Raw genomic sequence first — 24,215 nt, forward strand, 5'->3', positions numbered from 1 at the left:
TGTTCTCCATTTCACCGGCAAATGACACTATGCATGTATTATGCCCCAAAACACGTTTTTCCCCATAAGCACTGCATTTCTTTGCTGAGCAATTTTCCATAGCATAGTGTTTTTTAGGAACACATGTGTCACAATATAGCAGAATTGACTCTATGTAAATTTTACCTCAATAAAAAAAAAATAAGAATGCAATGTTTGGGTATCATTTAGAGCTCTAAATTCATATAATATGAAATAAAAATGATTAAAATCAATAATCAAAATATCTGTTTCAAAAGGTTACAGATTATTTTAACTTTGACTTACAATTTCTACAGCATAAATTTATCCACTGTAACTGTTTAATTCAATGAATTCAATTAAATTCATAGGGTTTTGTAACCATCACCACAGTTTAGTTTTAAAACACCATTATCACCCTAAGAGTTTTCTCATGTATATTTGCAGGCACTCCTCATTTCTATCAGTAGCCCCAGGTAATATGATGTATGTACAGTATGATGTAACTGTATTCTATATATGGCATATAATATTAGGATGTTTAATCTACTGTTGTATTTATATTCTATAATTTTCATATATTATATAATTACAATCATATATACATATTTATATTTGTCATTGTTCTTCACAACAAGATAGATACCTCTCTGTAAGGTATTCTTTTTGTTTTCTTAACATTACAACCACCTACCAGGTTTCCATTAGCATGTAACTTCAATTATATTATCAAATAAGGCCAGGCAGACAGCTTCTTAGTAACACTCAGTTATTAAGAAATCAAGTTGCCTTGATTATGTATATTTCCTAAGTTTTCATCTATACAACTCATTGTCTAAGTTACTTCCTCTACAAATAGCTAATTGCCCATTTTCTGGTATCACTATCAGAAATTAACACTGTTTCCAAATTCTGAAAGTATCTTCTCAGTTCAAAAGCTTCAGCTATTACTTATCCCTAACCTTTAGGTCAAACTAATACCTAGGTTGCCTACACTCTGACTCCTCCTCACTTCTCAACTACATCAATATAGATTCTATTTCTTCTACTCAACTGAAATCCAAACTCCGCAAAATAGCTCCTGTTTTCTAAATGTAATTAGTGTACACTACTCAGCCTTCATCTTACCTGATGGCTTGGAAGCTTTTTATACCATTGACCTCCTTCTTGTTTTCATTACTTGTTTAGTACTTGTGCAAAACCAGCTTCATAACATGTCCTCTCCTAGTCTTCCTCCTCTCTCTTTAGTTGCTTTTCATCCTTACTGTGGCATATTGTTCTTTGCCTGTCATTTAAATGAAGATGTTCTTCACAGGACTGTTTTTTAATGCAAATCATGCCATCCTGGCTAACAAGATAAATGGAGGAACTAACTTGAGCAGAGTTCCCAGATAGGCTTTTACTGTGGTTCAAAAGTGATGTGAAAATCATTTGTATAAGAAGAGTTATTCGGCACACTATTTCCAATTTATTCAGTGGCACTGAACATGCTACTTAATTTTTTTTTTGGTTATGGTTTCTCTATCTTCCAAATTAGTACATATATTTTCTTTTTACCTTACTAAAATGCTAGAATATTTCCAAGCTGTTTGCAAATTGTTTTTTAAAGCCTTTGAGGATGTGTTATGTAAGCAACCAATAAATGAAAACGTTACTGAAGTCATAGTTTGCAAATATTTTTTCAATCTCTAATGTCATTATATGACATTATAATTTGGCAACGCACACAGCTATAAAGTGCACTTCTAGTTTTAAATTTACAGGCATTTCCCTAAAGTATTTTTTTCACTTTATAGTTTGAATCATATCAGATGCTAACAAACATACACATCCTCTCTCAACAAAGGTTGTCCTGGCCTGTGATCATGAATCATCTTTATTTTGGGCTATTAAAAACCAATACATCCTAACTAAAGAAATTCACTAAAGTTGTAATGTCATCTTTTTTCTACTATTTAACCCCTAATCATTAGCTAGATATATTTCCAGGCCTGCATACACAAAGACATACTCCCAAAGACAGATTCTTCTGTTGTCGAGAGGCCTCTCCTTATTGAGTTCGTGAAGAAGACATGTATCATAGTTTTATAATCTCAGAGAAAGAACTCTAGGAACTTATCTGTGGTAGCAGAATTGCATAACAGTATTGGCTCTACAGTCAGATGATCTGCATTAGATTTCAGTCTCTTTTACTTAGTACTTGTGTGAATTAGGCAAGTTATTTAACTATGCCCAGTTTTCTTATCTGTGGATTGGGTAATAATACCTATAAGAATTCCTTACATGAAATAAGAATATATGTATAACTAAGTAGTGTTTAATATATATTTAACACTCACTAAAGTTAGCTACTACAACTATTATCTACTCCAACTCTCAACTCCTACATGAGCCCATGCCATTTGGCTCACACGTGGCCATTTCATTAGCAAGATCCCACCAGCTCATACAGAACTGCGGATGGCTACTTATATTTAGGAGAACCAATTCTCTTTAGACAATCCCTTTGATACGGTTTTCACCACAACACTCAGGATTAGTATGTATGCTTCCATATCTAATTTTAGTGTCATCAGTTATTTTACATCAGGTACGTGAGCACAGAATAGGAAGAAGAGAAGAATATTCTTCAATATCCCTCCAGGAAATATATTACAGCTGCCAAGAAAAAAAGCAAGATTGTACTGGCTAACTGCAGGCAAATTTTGTTTTTCTGAAATTTGTATTTTCTTTGTTGAAATAATAGGGACAGTAAGCATATATAAAATGACAAACATGTTTGCTCTGAAATCGGTTTCTTTTTCTTCCCGATTCATTCCACTCAGCAATTATTTAAGACTCATTCAGTAGGGTTCATATTGAATTAAATGTTTACAATGTATTTTTGCTTCTCAAGAAAGGCTAAATCATTTCATTCCATAATTTCAGATATAGAAATAAGGTTCTTTTTAGGAAAAATAAGGATAAAATACATTAAATTCTGTAACTCTAACTACTGAAATATGAATCCAAATAACAAAAATGTATACGCTTTCTACCCATTAGAGTTAGACAATCTCTGTAAATCTATTTCTTTCCTTTTCTATGCTTCACTTAAGAAGTATACTTAGTGCACCTAAACAAGAGTTTTATTTCATTTTGGGTTGGGCAAAACCAAAAAATGTAATATAAAAATGAAGAAAAACTTTTGTATTATATTCACCTATTATTGTCTCTGTTGCTCTACAGGCTTAACATTCTCCAGTAGTAATGAATTCTTTTATAAAGTCAGGAATTATAATGAGCTGCTTTTTGTTAACCAGTATAGTCTTTCCAGTTGAATCCCACATAGTAAAACCAATGAACATTTACCTTGACTTAGAAGAGAGGAAATTTGTTGACTGTTTTCTAAAATAGAAATTAATACTTCTATTTGAGGAATATTAAATAAACAGTATTATATGCTTTTTCATAATATAATTGTTTTATTTAAATTACCCCAATATACAGTTTTTCATTGTTCTTGTTTATACAGAATAAAAAAGGTACCTGATTATATGTGTTCCTTTCAAATAAATAAATAAATTCTATGAAAGGCTTACAGAACAAATGGTATTCATCCAGATACAGAAAAGGCTGACCTACCTGTCACTCCATTCTTTATTATAGACTACAACAAGAAGCCACATGGAAAAAAAATGTAATTTATACCAGACTAAAAATAAAAGCATTCTACTGAACATACTCATCAGAGTGCAGACAATTTGAAATATGTACTCTTTTTGTATTTTGCACCTATTCTTAAATACTTGTGCTACAAGCTAAAGCCTTTTTAAATTCCCTTTAATAGTATAAATACATACGCTGTCTCTTTCTTTTAAAAGAACTTAAAATGCAAATGATTAACAAAAGAAGGAAAACAAAGATAAAGCATTACTATCAGTAACCATAAATTTTGACAAAGGAACCCAATACTTAGTTTCTCTCTCCTTTGGGCCTATAGTACATTCTTCCAATTTGCAGCAACCTATTGATGTTACATGCACACACTTTGTCACTAACTGAAGAAGAGAGGGTTAATCAGATGTTTCTTTATCCTCTAAAAGTTCAGGTATAGGCTTCATGCATTTCTTATTTCTAAAGACCTTCCTAAATGCCCTTGGGACTCACACTTTCCCTCCAGGAATGTCTACAGGAGTCCCCATATTGCTTTCCCTAAGATTTAAACTGCAGGGGCCAACAGTTTTATTGATTCTGATGGCTCAGTGAACATGCACCTTTGTCATCCTTCTCTGGGAAAATAACATGGATCCTTCAGAATCCAGTTAAAGTACTATAGTTTCTAGGAAAGTCTACCTGACTCTCCTATAATCACCCCCCCCAATTCCCTTAAATTTTTCTGAGCCCCTCTAGCAACATTTTGTGTCAATCAGTTTACGAAATCCTATGTAAAACTGTATTTTATAATTTTAAGTATATATGTAGCCTCTCCAAGCCTTATATTCTACAGGGCACCTAGTATGTTTGCCCATAACAGATGCTTAAAAATACTACTTGATGTACTGACTCAATCCCTGCTTTTGACTGGTGTTTACATCTCTCATTGTTGAATTTGTTGTCCTTTCAGCCTCATAAAACATATGATACCTTGCTCAAAATATGGCAGGATGGCCAAGTATTATATGATGAAACCCAAAAGAATTCAATATAAACCAATCTCCCCAAAACATCATCATCTTTGATTACCCTTCAGAAAACAGAATCTAGTCCTTCATCATGTGTGAAGCTGAACATCCAAAAGTAGGCTCCTAGAAAAGCCACATGTGTTTATCACATGGGAGAATTAGACCATTAAACTAAGACGAGAATGCTGGAGAGTACAGGAATATTTGTCAACAAACATTTTCTCAGTAACTAAAATGCAGTGCAACAATTGAGAGTACACACAAACACACACACACAAAATTCAATACAGCAGTTGCAAATCAATGGAGCAAGAACATTCAGTGCTACATTCTTATCTTCCTCTGTGTCTATCTTGGTCTTCTAAACAAGCTGCTGTTTTCTGGTTTCTTCTAATGTACATAAGAAATGCTAAGATTATTAAATTTATGTTAATGTCTTTAATACAGCAAGGAAATTACTTGCATTTGGAAAGGGAGAATTTAGTCCAAGCAATAAATGACTAATGATAGATTTTGTTTCATCAACTGGAATCCACAAGGGAAAGACTAAATACTGAACATCACTGCGAGCACAGTGTACTATACATGGTTCAATTTTATCTCCCTTCATGCTAACTTCTACTCTCACCCTGTACTTGAGTCACTCAGCCACATCCAACATATCTCCCCACTTTTTTATTCCTACCCTTCTCTGATTTATCTTTAAAGAAAAAGATCGGACTACATCACAACTTTGATTAAGCTAAGCACCACCTCTATACTAGCAACAAAGCATGGTTTCTCACCATACTTACAATAAAATTCAGATTCCTTATGGCCTATGAGCAATTCCATGATCCTGCCCCTCCCTCCCTTTCTGTCATCATTTGAGTCTTATTAACCCCTTAGTTCCATTCCAAAGGCCTTCCTTCTGTCCTTGATCATACCATTTATCCTATGTTGGGTTTTTCCACTTGCTATTTGGGGTGATGGGCAAAATCAGCTCAGATTTCATTTCTTTGGAGAAATCTTTGTTTCTCAACCTTAAGTCTTCCTATCCTCCAGGCCAGTCACCTGCTTTACTTTCTCCATAGCACAGAGTAATATTTGAAATTAGCTTTTCATTATTTGTGGTTATCGCCTTTAAAATAGATCTCCCTGACCTGTTCTCTCTCTAGAGCCCAGAACAGCTCTGGCACAGAGCAGGTTCTTGGTGTATATTGGCTAAATAAAGAACGACTAGGAGCAGAAGCAACAGTTTCTCAGTTCTGAGTCACTTAAGTGCCAAAGAAAAGAACAAGGGGCTGAATTTAAAACAGGGACAAGGAGGGAAAAGTTAATTTCACCTGTGGAGCTAAAGAGGCTTCCGACACTCTTCCAAGATTCAGAAACCACTGTTATTATCTGGCCCTTACACATTGAAACAAAAGTGTCAGTGAAAAACCCAAGACAGTTGGGTTTTTATATAAACAAATAAAACGCAGTGAATGAATAAATCCTAGGACAGTTTCAGTTGTTAAACTGATATAAAAGGAAGAATCTCTGGGAATAGACAATTCTTTTTACTGTAACATTTTTAAATATAATGTGAGTTATGTACATGTCATTTTCATTAAACAGCAAACTACTTATAACATGTCTTAATGTATCATAAAATTTAACCTCCAACTATGAGTAATTCACCTTCAAATATGCACACTTGTGGAGGCTTAACAAGTAAGTATTTCAGTAACCTCTAGTATTGAATAGTCACCTGCCCTGTATTTTCCTGCATTTAATGACTTTACTTCTCTTGTTTCCTAATAAGACAACTAAGTCTCTGGCTACGTTTCTTCCTCTCTGTCCTAGACAAGCTCTTATTGTTATGCCCTCACAGCCAGGCCATCCTTATCTATTTGCCTGTGACTGAACCCATGTAACTTTGCTGGCCTCCTAAAGCCCCCTCTTCTGATCTAGTCCTTGAGATCCTTCTCTGCCTTCAAATGAATCTTTGGTTTAATCTTCAGGTTAGCTGGGTGATTAACAGCTCAGGTAAAGCCTATTTCCTTTCCATTTTCTTCCTACATATGAGGATTTTTCAGCTTCTGTGTTCAAGATGGTAAGCAAAGTACTTTTATCTTGGTGCCACATTTAATCTTTTGCTTAACTTAGAAACAATTTCACTCTGCAAACAAATCTTGCTTATTTATGAACATGAGCAGGTTAAACGGTCATCTTTTATCTGTAATTCTGTAATGGAGTCAAATTATATTTTCAAGGAAACAGAAATCTTCCATAGAGCATATTTATACAACTCTAAACATCCTGCAAAATTTGTAGTGTGAGTGAAGCTTTCTCTGTTTCATCTTTTATCCTCTCTAGAAAAGGAGTTTATGTTTTTAGTAGTTGGGGAGATTTTAAATTTAACTGATGTAAGAGGATCATTCCAGTTTACCATAAAAACAACCCCAGTGACCTTTTTCATGTTCTGTCACAAGCGGGAGTGACAGATGGACAGGTGGTCCTGCACTGAGTACTGCAGTGTGTGTGTCTACAGTATAGAGAACTGACTTTGTTATGAAACATTCAAACAACCTCAGAGAGTAAAGGCTTTGAACTTTTCATCTGAAACTATTTTTTAAAGAGGAAAAATGGAGTCATTGATATAATTTTAACATAGCAGTATCCAAGAATCAGTACATGTGGATTATATTCTCAATGCAAAAAAAAAAAAAAATTATAAGTAGTCCACATCACAGTTGGGTCCAAATAGTACTTTACTCCAATACTAGTCAAAATGCTAGGAACAATTACTATATTTTACTTAAAGCATTCCTTCAAAGGAGCATTTTATAAAGTACTAGGCTAAACTGTTCACATCATCCCTTCAAGAAGGTAACAATGCCAATAACTTATTATTGTTGTTAAGAGTCATTACTATTGTCATTTTTCTTCACAATCATAAGTAATATGGGTTGTTTCTTTTCACCCTTCATAAAATGCTTAAAAACGAGCCACACAAGAGAAAGTGGTGTCCTCAAAATCTTTAAGAACTCATCATTTGGATGCAACAGTGAGAAAAGGTGAGAGAGGAAATATGAAAAAAAGAGGCAAATACAGAGGATTGTGAAAAGAGTGAAAAAAATATTTTTAAATACCAGTAATAATTTGGATACAGGCAGAGAAAGAAACAAATCACATGTATGTCAAGAAAAAAAAAAAAAAAGAGAGAGACCATTTTCAGTTTATGAGTAAAAGGCACAAGGGGCATCCAAGTGGCTCAGCTGGTTAAGCGTCTAACTTCGGCTCAGGTCATGATCTGTTTGTGAGTTTGAGCCCTGTGTGGGGCTCTGCACTGACAATGTGGAGCCGCCTTTGGATTCTCTATCTCCCTCTCTCTCTGCCTCTCCCCAGCTCACATGCTCTCACTCTCTCTCAAAAATAAACATTAAAAAGAAAAATCAGTTCCCTTTATTGAAAAAAAAAAAAAAAAGGCACAAGACATATATAATCCTAGCACCTTTTCCTTCTGTAGTCATTTTGTCTTCTAGGATAGAACCTGGAAACCTAGAGTCTGTCATGTCCAAAAACCAAAAGGCCTTGGCTATCCCAAAGATATACATGCTACACAATTTCATGCAACCCTCAAGCTCCAAAAACATGATATCAACAATAGATTCCAAACACGGTAATTCTCAGCCTAATCAGGGACCACTCTGTGTATCAGGCTTGAAATCTTACCATTATTTTTTATTAGGCAATCTTGATTAAAAAAAAAGGGGGGGGGCATGAAATTTCAAAGGAGCCTAGAAATGACTGAACAAAATGGGACAGACAAGAACCAGGTGAAGTAAGAGCAATGCCTGGGGAGAGAAGACACAGGAGGCCAGTCGCATTTCAGCATGATGAAAGGGTGCTCTGCAGAACTGGAAGCCACTTGACGCTGAACGTTCGCTGTGAAAAAGAACAGTAGGGGACTATAATCAAGTTCTATCTATTTCATGTTTTACCGACAGAGTAGTTCTGTAGTACAAAAACAAAGTGTATGGAAGAACGAGGCAGAGTTCATAAAGTAATCCTGTTACTTTCTACAACATTCAGACATGAGCCTCTCCCTCCAGAAGTTTCTTATATTGTCCTATTGCCTTGAAAGTGCAAATAATGACAATATAAAATGCTGAAACTTATCTTTACATATTAATACTTTGTTCAGCAAGTAGTTATTAAACACCTAAATATCTACTCTGTGCCAGACAGTGAAGATAGAAAAAATGACTATAGTGTAGTCTCTGTCCTTACAAAATACAAAATCCAGTGAGGAGATTAAGGAAGGCAACAGTACCTACACAGCCCGTCATGTGACAGGTGGGTTCTGGGGGCACTAGGGAATGAAACACCCAAGACAGTCGTCAACTCATGCTAGAGAACCAGTAAACATTTCCTAGAGAAGACTATGCATGAGATGATTCTTAAAGAATCAATAAAAGTTACAGTGGTAGAGAAAGGAGAGGAGCGTTGAACAGCAGGAGCATGATGCACTTGGAAAGTATAAGTAATGGTGCTTTATATGGAGAAGTGCCAGCAGTTGGGACCAGAGCAATTAGCCGTGGGGCTGAATTGAAAAGAATTTTTAGGCTAACCAGCAAAACTGGCCTTTCCCCTAAAAGGTACTGGAAATCACTGTAGATTTTTTAAAATCAATTTTGAGGTATAATTTGTGTATAATAAAGTATACTCACTTGAAGTATATAATTCAATGAGTTATGATAGACATGTAAAGCTGAATAAAAACCACTATAATTACAATCACAACATTTCTATCATCATCCAAATTTCTTTGAATCCTTTTGTAATTCATCCCTCCTTCCAAACCCAGCCCAAGGCAACCATCCATCTACTCCTCCTTATTGCTACAGATGAGTTGGATTTGTGGGTGAGGACCAAGTGGTTGTTTCCATTTCATGCTAATGTAAATAAAGTTGCTATAAAAATACCTGGGAGTGGAATATCTGGCTTATGTGGTAGGTATATGTTTAAGCTCTTAAGAAACCAAGTTTTCCAAAGTGGCCCTATGAGTTTACATCCATACCAGACATGTATGAGAATTCCTGTTGCTCTACATTATCTTGTAGAATCTACAATTCATCTTGAATTTCATTTTCCTCATGGTGTCTTTCAAAAAACAAAACTTTTAATTTTAATAATATCCAATTCATCCTCTTTTTTATGGTTCATGTTTTTGTGCCCCATCCAAGAAATCTTAGACATGAAAGAGTTAACATAACTCTAGGACAAAATTTTAAGTGTATATTTTTATCTGTTCCATGTGCATGTTAACTGTTTATCCTTTTTACTGACTGGGATAGAAAAGAATGCATAACGTTAACTTTTACCGATATTAATTTGCTCAAGTAATAGATGCCACGTCTAATGCAGCATGTGTGATCAGGGCTACGACTTGGTTAAACTTACAGTTAAGACTATGGTCATTCTTTAATATCCTTTTGGTTTCTGCAAGAGCCAGACTGATAAATTAAATGGAAATACAATAGGTAATACCACCTCTGCATTCTTGAGATTCTTAAAGATGGCACCAATTTTTGCTAATCCCTCTTCCACACACATATAAGCAGGATGAGGTACTGTGTTTTATTTCTCAGCACCTTGAAGGGAGGGAAGCTTTTGTCACTACTACTTTTACTTCCTTACTGGTCAAGGACTCTAAGTAGCAGTTAGAGTTACTCTAACGGCCAATTATGTTAGTACCATTTGTATATTCAGAGACCAGGGGAATGATTATTGGTTGGGTAAATGGACCCAGTAGACCTACTATAAACCAGATTGGGCCAGGACTCCCATTTACTACACTGTCTCCATAAGTTTCCACTCTAACAGTGGTCAATGATGCCCCTCCAGTTTTCAGATATGTGTCAACTTCAACTGTGTCTGATAGTCCTCAAAATGTCTGGGTATTCCTTTTCCCCCCAGTATACATTTACCCAAGAAAACAGCTATAGGTCCTTCCTGGGAAGCATTATTACAATATATATTTGCCAGTGGTTTTACAGGGTCCTTCCTTCTGTGGACTGCCACCTCATTAGTCAGTGGTTTCTGGATCTGAAAACTGTCTCAGGCACCTGGGAAAAGGATCATGGCTTTTTATTAGGGAAACCATCCTCAGCTCATGTATTCTCGCTATGTTTAAATTATTCATCAGTATTAAAAAAGACTATTTAACAGTACCCTTGTTAGCTGCCTACCTATTTTGCCCATAGGGATGTCATATTCATTCAAGAAGTTTGGGAAGTTTTAGCAATTACTTTGTCAAATATTTTTTTTCTGATCCTTTCTCTTTCTCCTTTCATTCTATAATCTGATTAACTATATTTTAAATTTGATGAAATTATTCAACAATTCTCTGAAACTCTTCCATTTTTTAATGTATTTGATCTCTCATCTTTAGGGTTTATTTTCCTCAAATTCACTGACTCTATCATATTTATTGTGCTATTAAATCCATGCACTAATTTCTTAAACTTTCAGATATATTTTTCCCGATAATTCCCTTTTTGTGTTTTTTTTAATTTTCCATTCATCTTCTGAGATAACCTATCTTTTATTTCATTACTTAATTGGCCATACTTATAATAGCTACTTAAAGGTCTTGTCTAAGAAATAAAGATATGGATCACCCAGCAGTTCACCTCAACTGATTGTTTTTCCCCCTGAAATGATCACATTTTCCTAGTTCTTCATATTTTAAGCAAAAAATGGATTTTATTCTTAGCATCACAAAATTGTATTTTGGAGTCTTTAGATTTTGTAATATCGTTCTGAAGAATGTTCGTGTTTTTGACTTAGCAGAAAATACGGGAAATTAATTTGGTTAGATACAAATTCCAACTCCATTTCACCCGCAGTAGGTGGAAATTCAAATCTCAGTTAAGTCCTTTCATTTTTAGCATTGGTGAGTCTATCCTTACATGTGTGGTCTAGGTCAGCCCAACCTTTAGGTGGAGTTCACACATTACTATAGGTACCTAGAGTTTTTAACAAAGAAATGCAGTGTTTGGTGTTTCTCTCTCTCCTTTGGCCTTATCTTGCTTTCTTCTACCTTGCAGCGACCTGTTAATGCCATAAAGCACTTACTTTGTCAGTAACTAAAGAGGAGAGGGTTAATCAGATGCTTCTAGCATTCTCTGTCTGGAAGTCCAGGTATAGGCATCATGCATTTGTTATTTCTAAAGAGCTTCCCAAATGCCCTTGCGACTCATATTTTCCCTACAGGAATGTCTACAGTAATCCCAATACCATTTTCCCTCTGATTTAAGCCGCAGGCACCAAAAGTTTTGATTCTGATAGCTCACTGGACATGCATCTTTTCCATCCTTCCGTGGGAAAATAAAATGAATCTTTCAGAATCCAGTTAAAGTGCTGCAATTTCTATGAAAGTCTACCTGAATCTCTTATAATCACCCCTGGACTCCCTTGAATTTCTCTGAACCCTTCTAGCAACACTTTGTATCACCCAATGTATAAAATCGTAGGTACCATTATCTTTTATAATTTTGTTAAGTACGAGTTTCTGCACATACCTAGGGCTTCCATTTTCTGGCTCTCTCTTCTTCCCTTAAGCTGTAGCTACCACAGGCTCCTCTATTCCTCTGGTCATAAAGCCAGCCGGTTTTCTATGGCAATTTCAGCTGCCCTACACTGAGACATGAACTTCATCCCCGGACTAAAACCACAAAAACATGGAACCTATCATTTGCCATTCCCTGTTCCACATTTTACTCCCTTCCCAAAAAATCTACAGGCTGAGTTTAAGGTATCTGTGGAATATCCAGTTAGAGATATCAAGTATGAAAACAGGCCAAAAGTGGAAAGTTATCCCAAATCTGGATTGGTTACCCCAAACTGCAGATAAACTATTCAAAACTACGTTCTCCTTTCCTATCTTGATCATAGAAGAAAAAAGCTTAAAAATTAATTTTATGATCCACCGTAAGGTTATAGATAGGGACATTTCATCAGAAATATATCTGAACACACGCTTGGTGGGATTTTTAGTGAATATTTTGCCTTCTAATAAAGAAAATACAGATTCAACTGTTTATCACTTCCTCCACGTTCCCTTTCTGGAACATGGATGTGATGCCAGGAGACAAAGCAGCCTTTGCATGACCAGGAAGCAACAAGCAGTAGGACAAAAGCGAATACACTAGCAGTTCTGGAGCAAAAAGACAGACAGAACTTGGATCACTAATGATTAGAAGGACTTCTGCAAAAGCCATGGACTATCTCTGGACTTATTATTCAGTATGTGACAAAAAGTATGTCCTATTTTCTTCAGCTGTTTATCGGACTTTCTGTTCATTACCACTGATACTTTCCTAATTAATACAATGAAAATAAAGAAAACAACTCAAGAAAGAGATCTAGGCAGGAGACAGGTCAACAGGACACACCAAGCAGCTGAAGCTCTGGTTTTAAATGAGATCAAGTGAAAATACTATACAGTAAAAGGAAAACAGGGCTGAGAATCAAGCATTGCAGAACCCTCTCACTTAAGAGGAACTGGTAGAGGAAAGCAGCAGCTGAAAAAAGACATACAACCATAAAGAATTAAAAAGAGAAAGTGATGACCTAGAAACCGAAAGAAGAAAAAGCAGGTATCAGTGTTCAAATGCTACAAAGTAGGGCTAACCAAGCACAGGGAAGTGTCCATTAGGTTTGGCGGTATCAAAGTAGAGCATTTGAGTGTAACAGGAATCAGGTTCTAATAAACCTGGTTTGTGGATAATCTGTTTCTCAGCCACTGACTGAACTGCACCCACCACCCCAGTTAAGTATACCTTTCAGGCTGGCTGTTGGTCCCAGAGCAGATCATGAAAGGCAACATAGATGGATCCTTGCTTCAAGTCAAAATACAATTCAAAGTGCAAACTCTATTGACAGAAGAACAATAGGACCTTTCTTAATATCAAAGGCAGCATATTTTATATCCCTTGAAAATAAAAATAAGAGCTTAAGTTTAGAGTGACCTACCAAGTGGGCAACGGAGTGGATATTCCTGACCCTTCCACTTAAAAAAAGAAAAAAAAAAGCAAGATTCTAAGGTTCAATATCTGCCTGGTTCCCTGCAGCTGTGACACAGGTCTCAAATATGCTTTGAAGATAAGAGGCACTTGAGTCAGTAATACAGGTGCAGGAAAGGAGGAGGGGATAAAATGGAAAAATTGAAATACAGTGAAGGAAGAAACTTATTAAGTGTTCCTTTCTTCTATGTAATCAATAATCTGAAAATATTAGCATAGGGAGGATTTAAAGACATAAATTCTATAGAAAAAGTTATAAAAAGGAAGTACAGATGTAAAGAGTGACTGAAAGAGAGGCCGACCAACCTTCAATGTCTAACTTAGCACTGAGGGGTCTTCATAACTGCAGGAAACATTCCTTTTTTCTTTCTATTGCTATAGAATTGGTAAGAACGACTTGAAAAGGCGTGCGAGAATTTAAAACTGTTTCTTTCTTTCTTTATTCCTGTCTTTTAGAGAATTCTTTAAACCTAAAGAAGATGTATGGAAAACCCACAAAGCAATTAGAAAAAGTGAAAAGACGGTTAGCAACAATTAAAATCCTTTCTGCTTCATTAACTTTTCATTGTTAAATGTTGTCACTGATTAATGCCAGGCTGAGACGTTGAATACATCTCTCAAATAGCACGTGTATCAAGAAATGAATCAAAGAAAAAAGCAATACAAGAGAACTCACAGAATAAGCTTGTTAACAACATGACATGCGGTAAAGGCTCAAATTAAAAGTGTACATCTCTATTTTGAGCATTCCACTAGGCACTTTGTGCTCACAAAACTATGTATGTGGGGTTACGTGCAATCTTAACATTTCCCAAAACATTCCTCACCAATGTAAACATAACACAGGTGAAAAGGATTAGTTACATGATTTGCAAGGCCCAGTGCAAAATGAAAATGTGGGGCCCCTTGCGTAGTAAGTAGGAAAAAACAGTTCCTCTAAAAGTACTAAAATATGTTTTTTATATATTTCCTTTTGTCTGCAGTCTCTCAACTTTTCATGGTATTTATTATTTGCTATTTACCATAATTCTAATTTTTTTTAAATTACAACTTTAAATAGAATTAATTTTACCATTCACTTTATATTTTGCAATGTCACAGTAAAGGAAAACATGAGAGGATTTAACTCCTATGTGGCACCACAAAATAATGTAATTCATACACCTTAGCTTGTGTATGTAGATGTGTTTCATTCTCACCAGAACAGCAGAAACATTCCACAACACTAACTCAACTGGTTTTACTTCTTTAATTTTTAATACTTTTAATTGTGGTAAAATAAGCATAACAGAAAATTTACCATCTTAGCTGTTAAATGTATAGTTCAGTGGTCTTGGTACATTAACACTGTTGTACAACCATCACCACCCCTTTTATTTCATGTCTCTAATGTGCATACATTCTACACTGTTTACCTTTGGCTGACTGATGTGTAAGGAAGTACCGAAAGGGAGGGGGAAAAACGGAAGTCCTATTTTTCCTTTTTTATTATTTTCAGTGCACATGGCTGGCTAATGCGAAGAAGTAACACAGGTAAGAAAAGTATGCTAGAATTCCTTAACTGTTTATGTTTTTTTAGAAGGCCATCACTGTATTCTTTCTGTGTTAGAAACAAGTTGTTTCTACCCGACCGGGCCCACCACTCACTCAGCCTAGTCTTAATCAGCCCCAAGTATCAGGGGATTCTGTGCTGTAGGTAATTAGGCGGCAAGAAGCTGCGGACATGCGTATTAAGTATATTTCGTTGCTCTCCTCCTGTGCTCCATTTTCCCACTGGCCTTCACTTAATAAAACACAGGTAGAAGACAAAACCGTTCAGCATTTCAAGATGGCAACAGTAGGACATTCACCTAAGCGCGAGGCTTTCTGAGAACGAGGCCTTAGCGGCTCCTGGTGACTGCACAGGCCCCACGCACAGGAGGCTTGAGCTGCAGATTGGGGAGACTGAAAAGGATGAGTCCTGGCACTTACAGTGCACTTTACCATTTACAAAACATATTCTTACCCTTTTCTTCATCTGTCCCGTTACTTCCACCTGCAGAGAGCTGGTGCTACCTCTGTCAAATTAAACAAGAAAGCCATTAAAGCGTCAGGCCTAGACGCCAGGGGTGTGGACAGAAACAAAAAGCTAAGGCAACAACCAATCACAAACAGCCCACACAACAACCAATCACAAACAGCCTACCATAAACAGAACGCTAAGGACCAACCAATTGCAAACAGGCAACTAGGCTTTTGGTGGTAGCCAGGGGAGGAGTTTCTTTGTTTCCTTGCTTCCTTTAGGGGTCTTTTCCTTGCCTCCTATCCACCTTCTCCTAATCGCTCACTGTGTGGCACTGCCCCATTCAAGTCTGTGTTTAAATTTCTTTAAAAACTATCTTAGGGGCGCCTGGGTGGCTCAGTCTGTTGAGCGTCCGACTTCGGCTCAGGTCACGATCTCGCGGTCCGTGAGTTTGAGCCCCGCGTCAGGCTCTGGGCTGATGGCTCAGAGCCTGGAGCCTGCTTCCGATTCTGTGTCTCCCTCTCTCTCTCTCTGCCCCTCCCCCGTTCATGCTCTGTCTCTCTCTGTCTCAAAAATAAATAAATGTTAAAAAAAAATTTTTTTAAATAAAAAAAATAAAAACTATTTTAATGTTTCAGTTCATCTTTCAACACCAATTATGTGCTGGAGAGATGCCTGGCTAGCCCACAGTGGCTAACTAGGGGCATAATGTGGAATAGAAACCAGGCATCCTGATCCCCAGTTAGGCACTGGTCTTAAATTTCCTCTCCACTCTGAGAAGAGCCACTACACTGCAAATGGAGCAACTACATTTGTCTGTCCTTGGGATGCATTTTCTGCGTAAAACTAGAGACACCAAAAAGCCATTGAAAAATGGATGTAGTTACAGAAGAGTTAAAAGGACAATCAGGGGGCGCCTGGGTGGCGCAGTCGGTTAAGCGTCCGACTTCAGCCAGGTCACGATCTCGCGGTCCGTGAGTTCGAGCCCCGCGTCAGGCTCTGGGCCGATGGCTCGGAGCCTGGAGCCTGTTTCCGATTCTGTGTCTCCCTCTCTCTCTGCCCCTCCCCCGTTCATGCTCTGTCTCTCTCTGTCCCAAAAATAAATAAAAAACGTTGAAAAAAGATTTAAAAAAAAAAAAAAAAAAAGGACAATCAGGAAGAGTGACCCAGTGAAATCTCCCTGCAGGGCAGAGGTTTTGAGGAAAAGTTCGAAATGAATATTGGGTAAAGACAAAGCCTATGTGGAGAAGAAATGCCCTCTCCAAAAGAGGAAGTGAGCAGAGAAACTAATCTGGAAAGGTCATGATTTGCACGCCTCCATGAAGAGTGTCAGCTGAAGATGCCATGTTTGCCATAAACTAATTTAATCTTCCAACCCATCTGCTTAAAGCTCTTTCCTCCTGCATCCCTCAGATAGCTAAATCAGTGGTCTCTTCCTAAACTCTTTTGTTCTGATAGCCACACAACTCATAGATACAATTAATGCAGCCAAATATATGTATGACATGTTTCTAAACTCATGGTTTTAGTTTGGTTGGCTTTTTTTCTTTTAATGTGTATTTACTTTGAGAGAGAGAGACACAGAACCCAAAGAAGGCTCCAGGCTCTGAGTCGTCAGCACAGAGCCAGATGCCCACCAACCTTGAGATCATGACCTGAACTGAAGTTGGATGCTTAACTGACTGAGCCACCCAGGCACCCCAGTTTAGTTGCTTTGCTTTTTAATAAGACAATTTAATAAAACAAATAACCAAGGGCGCCTGGGTGGCTCAGTTGGTTGAGCGTCCGACTTCAGCTCACAGTTCTTGGGTCTGAGCCCCGCGTCAGGCTCTGTGCTGACAGATCAGGGCCTAAAGCCTGCTTCAGATTCTGTGTCTCCCTCTCTCTCTGTTCCTGCCCTGCTCACACTCTGTCTCTCTCTCAAAAGTAAATAAAGATTAAAAGAGTAATAATAAAAAAAATTTTTAAAGCAACCAAAAAATTTACTGAAAATACTAACATAGATAATATATAAATTAGTATAAGATTTAAATACTCCAAAGATACATATCTAATTTTCTCCATAACTCTACCTGTTAAAATCATGTATTAGTTACTACTTCACCAAACTTTATTTTCTGCCACCCAACTAGAATAGAACCACCCTTTTTAACTCATCAAATATCTTCTTGATTGCTCAGTGTTTCTTAGACTTGGCTTTTCTACAGAAACTACAACCAACTCTGCATCTAAAGCCATTTTAAGGGATTTTATTTGAGGACACTCTTTCAAGCAGGAAAGACTGCCTATTTACTAATGAAAGAAATCCTCTCATTCAATATTCTCACAAGTGCTTACCTGGACATAACTACCAACATCTCACTCACCTTGAAAGAAAGTATACAACATCAGCATAAGCAGCACAAAACCCTGTGATTATGCTTTCCCTAGTTGAAAAGAAAATCATAACCACTTCATTACCTACTCTATGTTTCTTTTTTCCCCAGCCTAAAATTTTCCTTAAAAAACCCAATTTCATTTGCTACTTCTACTTTATGACATTAGAAACACAGTAACACTTTTATGTCAAAACATAATATTTTTAAGGTAATAGAAAATAACTTGGTAAAGTGGTTTCTTCACCCAGTGACCTGTCTCACGATAAGATGTTACCTGGCAGGGATAGAGGATGAGATAAAATAGTGGAGAGCCCAGTGACAAGGTAGGGTTGTTAGATACCAACTCCTTGGGGATATCATCTTTCCTCTTCAATCCCTCTTCCCCCAAAACCTAACCCAGTGCCTGTTTTGCTATTTTAATCAAAGAGCTTTACATTTTTCACTATTTGACTCTGAAAATGAAATGTTGAAACTGATTAGGTAAATTAATCCAGGGTTTAAGACAGATAGGTAAGAGTTTATTCAGTCATTGCTCCTGGTGTGAATTTAAGCATGACATTGTTTTTAGTGGCTCTGCTTTTCAAAAAGCAGATTGTAGAAGAGCTCAAATATGCAGATTCTTCACCTGAGCCACTCAAGCAGGTAGCCAGATGATCCATTTGTCACCAGGGTATACAGGAAGATAAGTGGATTGCCAGAAGCAAAACAGCCTTCTTTATCCTGTGATGCCCCATTTTTTTTTTTTTCAGATACTTAGGGACACAGGTTGTATCTCTCAATCTGTTTATAACCACACAACTATAAATAACATGATCTCCCTCAGGCATCTTGTGAACAATAAAAAGAAGTTTCCAAGAATAATAATACTAAAAGTCAATGAACTATATTAATACAGTATAAAAACAAAGTTGTTCGCTGGCAATTTGGTGGCTTAAGATAGAGGTTCATTGAAAATTCTTAACTAGGAGAGATTTTTATGTTACCCCAGGATATCTCCTCTATCTTCCTCTGAATATTGAGTTTTAAATGAATAAAGGCAATTTTATAAAAATCCTATAAAACAGAGACATAACCTTCCCCGTCCAAGAGGAAAAATTTAAATGAAACAAAATGCATCGATAATAACCTACTGATAATTTTGGCCAACGGTAAAATAATCTCAGCCCTGGAGTAGAAATTTACCATATTCAATGCAATTTTTCACAAAATGCATCCACAGATCACTTGCAAAATTCAGATTCCTATGTTCCAAACAAATCTACTAAATCATCCTTGAAAATGGGGAGAACTGCATATTTGACAAGGTTCTCAAGTGATTCTTTAGTATACTAAAGTTTGAGAACCACTAGTCTAGAGTTATTCGTTATTTTCCAGAGAGCATTTCTAGACTGCATGGTAAAATAGTGTATTATACATACCCACCCAAAATGTATAATAACAAACTCACTCAAGGAGAGTCATCTACACAGGGACTTGTCTTCATTTGGTTTCTTTTTATTGTAAAATACATCAACTCTCCCTGTTGCCCAGTTGATTGTCAAAGCATTTGAATATTATTTAATAAACCATTTCAAAATGCTATACTTTTTAATCTTTTCAAAGAAATTAACACTGGAATTTCTGTTATACTATTCATATCAAGTTCAATTATAGAATTTCTGTGGAGTGGTTAATTGAAGGATGTTCAGTTTATCTCTCCATATTGATATTCCAAAATTATCCCTGAGTCAAACCAAACTACCAGGCAGCAGACATACTTGTCCCTGATAGGACAATTGAATGAGCTACTTTAGCAAACCTACACTTTGATTGCTGTGGTGTGTTAGCAGCAAGCTTTCTCTAATATCCATTGGGAAGACACAGTTGAGGACTTTTTTTGAGCACATCACAGTATATGTCCATTAGGAAGACCCATGGTTTGCTTACCAAGGACAACAATAGCTCTTCCCTAACCATAAATGATCTTGTACTTCTCTTTGCTTCGGCTACTTGGATTAGTAGTATGAAGTATCTAATATCACAAATTTCATGGAAAACTTAATTCTAGCTGATACTATTTCCCTTTTTTAAAAATGTTCCCTTCCTTTTCTTTTGAAACTGTTTTCTTTACCTACCTTTTTTTTTTCTTTTTTATTTTTATTTTTCTTCACTTATTTTAATTTTCACCTTGCCTGTCATGTTTTTTTCTCTGAAGCTTCTTGAATCATTTTGGAATGACAAAGGACATTAATAAGCCAATAAGTCTTAACTAAACTAATGACCAAGAGTTGCATAGTTATAACTATTCAAAATCCCACTAGATATAACTCCTATTATACAAATTTTATCTTTCAACCCTCTATGTAAAATCTCTAATACACAAATTCAACATTTAACATTACACTTACAATAAGAAAAAAAATAATCATTAGGACTTGACTAAGAATAGGATGGGCAATCATGGGGACATAGTGAGTTCTCTATTACAGGACGTAATCAAGCAAAAGCTAAGTGGCTACTTAGTAAGTACATTGTAGAAGAGTTTTATGTCAAATAACACATTGCATGACAAATATCTGGAGTCTCTTCCAACTCTGATATTCTTAAATCTATTGCTTAAAAAAATTACATAATGTTATCAGGGGGAAAAAAAGTCAGCAGAAGAATTAAAAGAAACATGCATTTCTCAGTAAGAGTATTTTTTTTAAGTTTATTTATTTATTTTGAGAGAGAGAGAGAGTCTGTGTGCAACGTGTGAGGGAGGGGCAGAGAGAGAGGGGGAGAAAGAGAATCCCAAGCAGGCTACACGCTATCAGTGCAGAGCCTGATGTGGGGCTTGAACTCATGAAAGTGAGATTATGACCTGAGCCAAAACCAAGAGTAGATGCTTAATTGACCAGGTTAAGCCCCAGTAAAGAGCCACCCACGTGCCCCAGAAAAGAGTATTTCTAAATACATTATCAGTAAAAAAGTTATATTCCTAGAAATAGACTGAATAAGAATTTTCCATATTGTATCTTTTTTGCAAACATTAGCAGGCGTGCATTGCATGCCTGGGTCCCCAGTTTCTATCTCAAATTGTAGCAATGAACAAGCTAAAATTAAGGCTGAGGGGGATTTAAGGACTTAAGTTCAGCTTTTGCTTCATATTTCTTCTGACAAAACTGTTTTTAGAAGTAGAATCTTCAGTGCCAGGAAATCAATTAATTTTAAAAATTGCCAACGTTGCCAATAGCCAGTAATATGAATGTAACCCTTTTGCATTGAGGGTGTGGAGAAATTAAATGACCAATCACATTCTGCTAAATCCAGCCTAGAGAGAATGTTGTTTCCCTGCAGTGAGGCTCTTTGAAATGAGGGATGGAAACAGTAATGAAGGAAAAGGCATCTGAGTAATCGTACAAAGCCTTCCAAGTGGCACTCAGCCCAGAAGACACTTTTGTTCTGTCTAAAGGCAAAAAAAAAAAATCTATGAAGACCCATGTGACCCCAGCATTTCAGGGCACAATGGGGCTGTCTCCAAAAGAGAGTGCTTCTGTTAAGGCAAGGTTTATGCAAATTGGTAATAACAGTTACAAATAAAAATGATGATCAAGATAATGAATATTATTATTGAATTCAAGAACAGCGTGCAATGTAAAATTAAACACAGAGATATTGCAAACACTGAGATTGAGAACTTTATGCCATTTATATACTAATTTAACACTGACTAGGACCAGACCAGATGGGGGCACAGAGAGAGGTTTTACTGTTTTGAGTCTCTCTTTCTGATCTAGAGTAGTGGTCAGCAAACCACAGCCTATGAGCCATAGCTAGTCTACCATGTAATTTTGTATTAAAAAAAAAGAAAAAAAAAGGTTTTATTAGAACACAACCACACCATCCTCTATGTCCTGTCCATGGTTTTTTTACACTACAGCACCAGCATTGAGTATATCAGGGATGATATAACTGGCAAAGACTGATGGCATCTGATCTAAAGTATAGTCAAGTTTTCATGCATGTCTGTGCATGCTTCCTTTTGAACTACATTTTTAATAATTCTTTATGAAAGTATTTGCAGGAGGGAAGATTGCTCACTTTTGTATCACTGACAGTAACTTAACTTACCTCTCTTTCTTGAGTGATACTTTTCAGTGTTAAAATCATTCAACATTTTAAAAAAAAATTTTTAATGTTTATTTATTTTTGAGAGAGAAAGAGAGACAGAGCATGAGTGGGAGAGGGTCAAAGAGAGGGAGACACAGAATCCAAAGCAGGCTCCAGGCTCTGAGCTGTCAGCACAGAGCCCCATGCAGGGCTCGAGCCCATGGACCACAAGATCATGACCTGAACCAAAGTCAGACACTTAACTGACTGGGCCACACATTCAGCATTTTTTAAAAAAAACTTTTACTGCTTATTTATTTTTGAGAGAGAGAGAGAGAGAGAAAGTGCAAGCAGGGAAGGGGCAGAGAGAGAGGGAGACACAGATTCCAAAGCAGGCTCCAGGCGAGTTGTCAGCCTAGACAGAGCCCAATGCAGGGCTTGAACTCACAAACAGTGAGATCATGACCTGAGTTGAAGTCAGGCGCTCAACCAACTGAGCCACCCAGGGACCCCAGCATTTTTAAAAAGCATTTACTCCTCCTTTAGCTCTTAGCATTGCGGATAAGAAGCCTGCTTCAAGTGTAGTTGCTGTGTAAATAATTTGTCTTTCCTCCCTGCTTGTTCTTGAAATTTCATTCTCATCCTTGGTATTTTCAGTTTGGGGATAACATTTTGGTGTGGTTTTAAGACTACCTATCCTGGGGCGCCTGGGTGGCGCAGTCGGTTAAGCGTCCGACTTCAGCCAGGTCACGATCTCGCGGTCCGTGAGTTCCAGCCCCGCGTCGGGCTCTGGGCTGATGGCTCGGAGCCTGGAGCCTGTTTCCGATTCTGTGTCTCCCTCTCTCTCTGCCCCTCCCCCGTTCATGCTCTGTCTCTCTCTGTCCCAAAAATAAATAAAAAACGTTGAAAAAAAAAATTAAAAAAAAAAAAAAAGACTACCTATCCTGATGGACAATGACTGAGCACTTTCAACTTTAGTTTATAGGTCTTCTTTGTGTTGAAAAATTTGCAGCCATTACTTTTTTTTTGCATACTGATTTTTTATTCCCTTCTTTTCTCTTCCTTAATCTGTCTTAATCTTCCTTAACTGTTATCCTATCTCCCCTGTTCCATAGGTTCTCCTTTACATTTCTTCATCTCATAATCACACTATGTTAAATTCAAGGCACCTCACAATCATTTTTGGATTCACTGAATTCTCTCTTTAGTGGTGTACAGATTAAAGACTATACTTTTTCACTTCCAGGATTTTGAATTAGTTAATTGTCAAATACATCTTTTCTTGGTTTTTTTTGTTTGTTTAGTTGGTTGGTTTTTGGATTTTGTTTGTTTTTGTCTGTTTTGCTTTCAGGTGTTCGTTCCTTTTTATAACTATTAGCTCCTTTATCATACTTCTGAATTTACTACTCAAATACTTCAAAGCCATTTTTAGATCTTTTATTTTCATTTTGCGAGCATACATGTTTTCCTCATTAGTTCAGTTGGGAGCAGTCTTCCTCTACCTGACTTATATATTTCAGAGTATTGCGTTGTCAGTTCATCCTTAGAAGGGATTTTGTCATTGTCATTGTGCTGTTCTTGCTGTTGCTGTTGTCATTTTTCTTCCCTCTCTTCACATCCATTCTTTTCTAGGAATTTGGGAGTTTCCCTTACCCGACATTCCTACCTCACTCTCCCATGCAGAAATAGGTCTAATGCTGGCAACTTGGAGCTCCTGACCAATAGCAACCTCAAGAATATTCAGCCCCTGCCACAGAAGTAGCCATATCTTTTCTCTATTTCCATAAACTTTCAACTTCATATAAGCCATTAGCTAGGCAATTATCATCACACCTTTCTTTCAGGCTTTTCTGAGAACCAGGTTTCATGCCATGAACTAGCTCTAGCCCTTTCTCTTACTTGAGATACACTTGAATACTGTCAATCCACAGGAGATAAATTTTTCCCAATTCCAGGACCCAGAGTCCCACCTTGCTTAATGCTTGTGGTTTTTTTTTTTCCATTTCTAGTGTATAGAAATATATATCTTCTTTCAAGCACTGAT

General features: G+C 36.8%; 1 long non-coding RNA gene across 1 annotated transcript; it reads right to left on the bottom strand.

Moving 5' to 3' along the window:
• Positions 1–8,345: 8,345 nt before the first annotated feature.
• LOC131508398 (uncharacterized) lies at positions 8,346–15,825 on the bottom strand. Its single transcript, XR_009259995.1, has 2 exons — positions 15,726–15,825; positions 8,346–8,576 (listed from the first exon to the last, which is right to left on the bottom strand). It is a non-coding gene; the product is annotated as an uncharacterized LOC131508398 (long non-coding RNA).
• Positions 15,826–24,215: the final 8,390 nt, after the last annotated feature.

This window comes from Neofelis nebulosa, chromosome 4 (assembly GCF_028018385.1).
Source record: "Neofelis nebulosa isolate mNeoNeb1 chromosome 4, mNeoNeb1.pri, whole genome shotgun sequence".
NCBI lineage: Eukaryota > Metazoa > Chordata > Mammalia > Carnivora > Felidae > Neofelis > Neofelis nebulosa.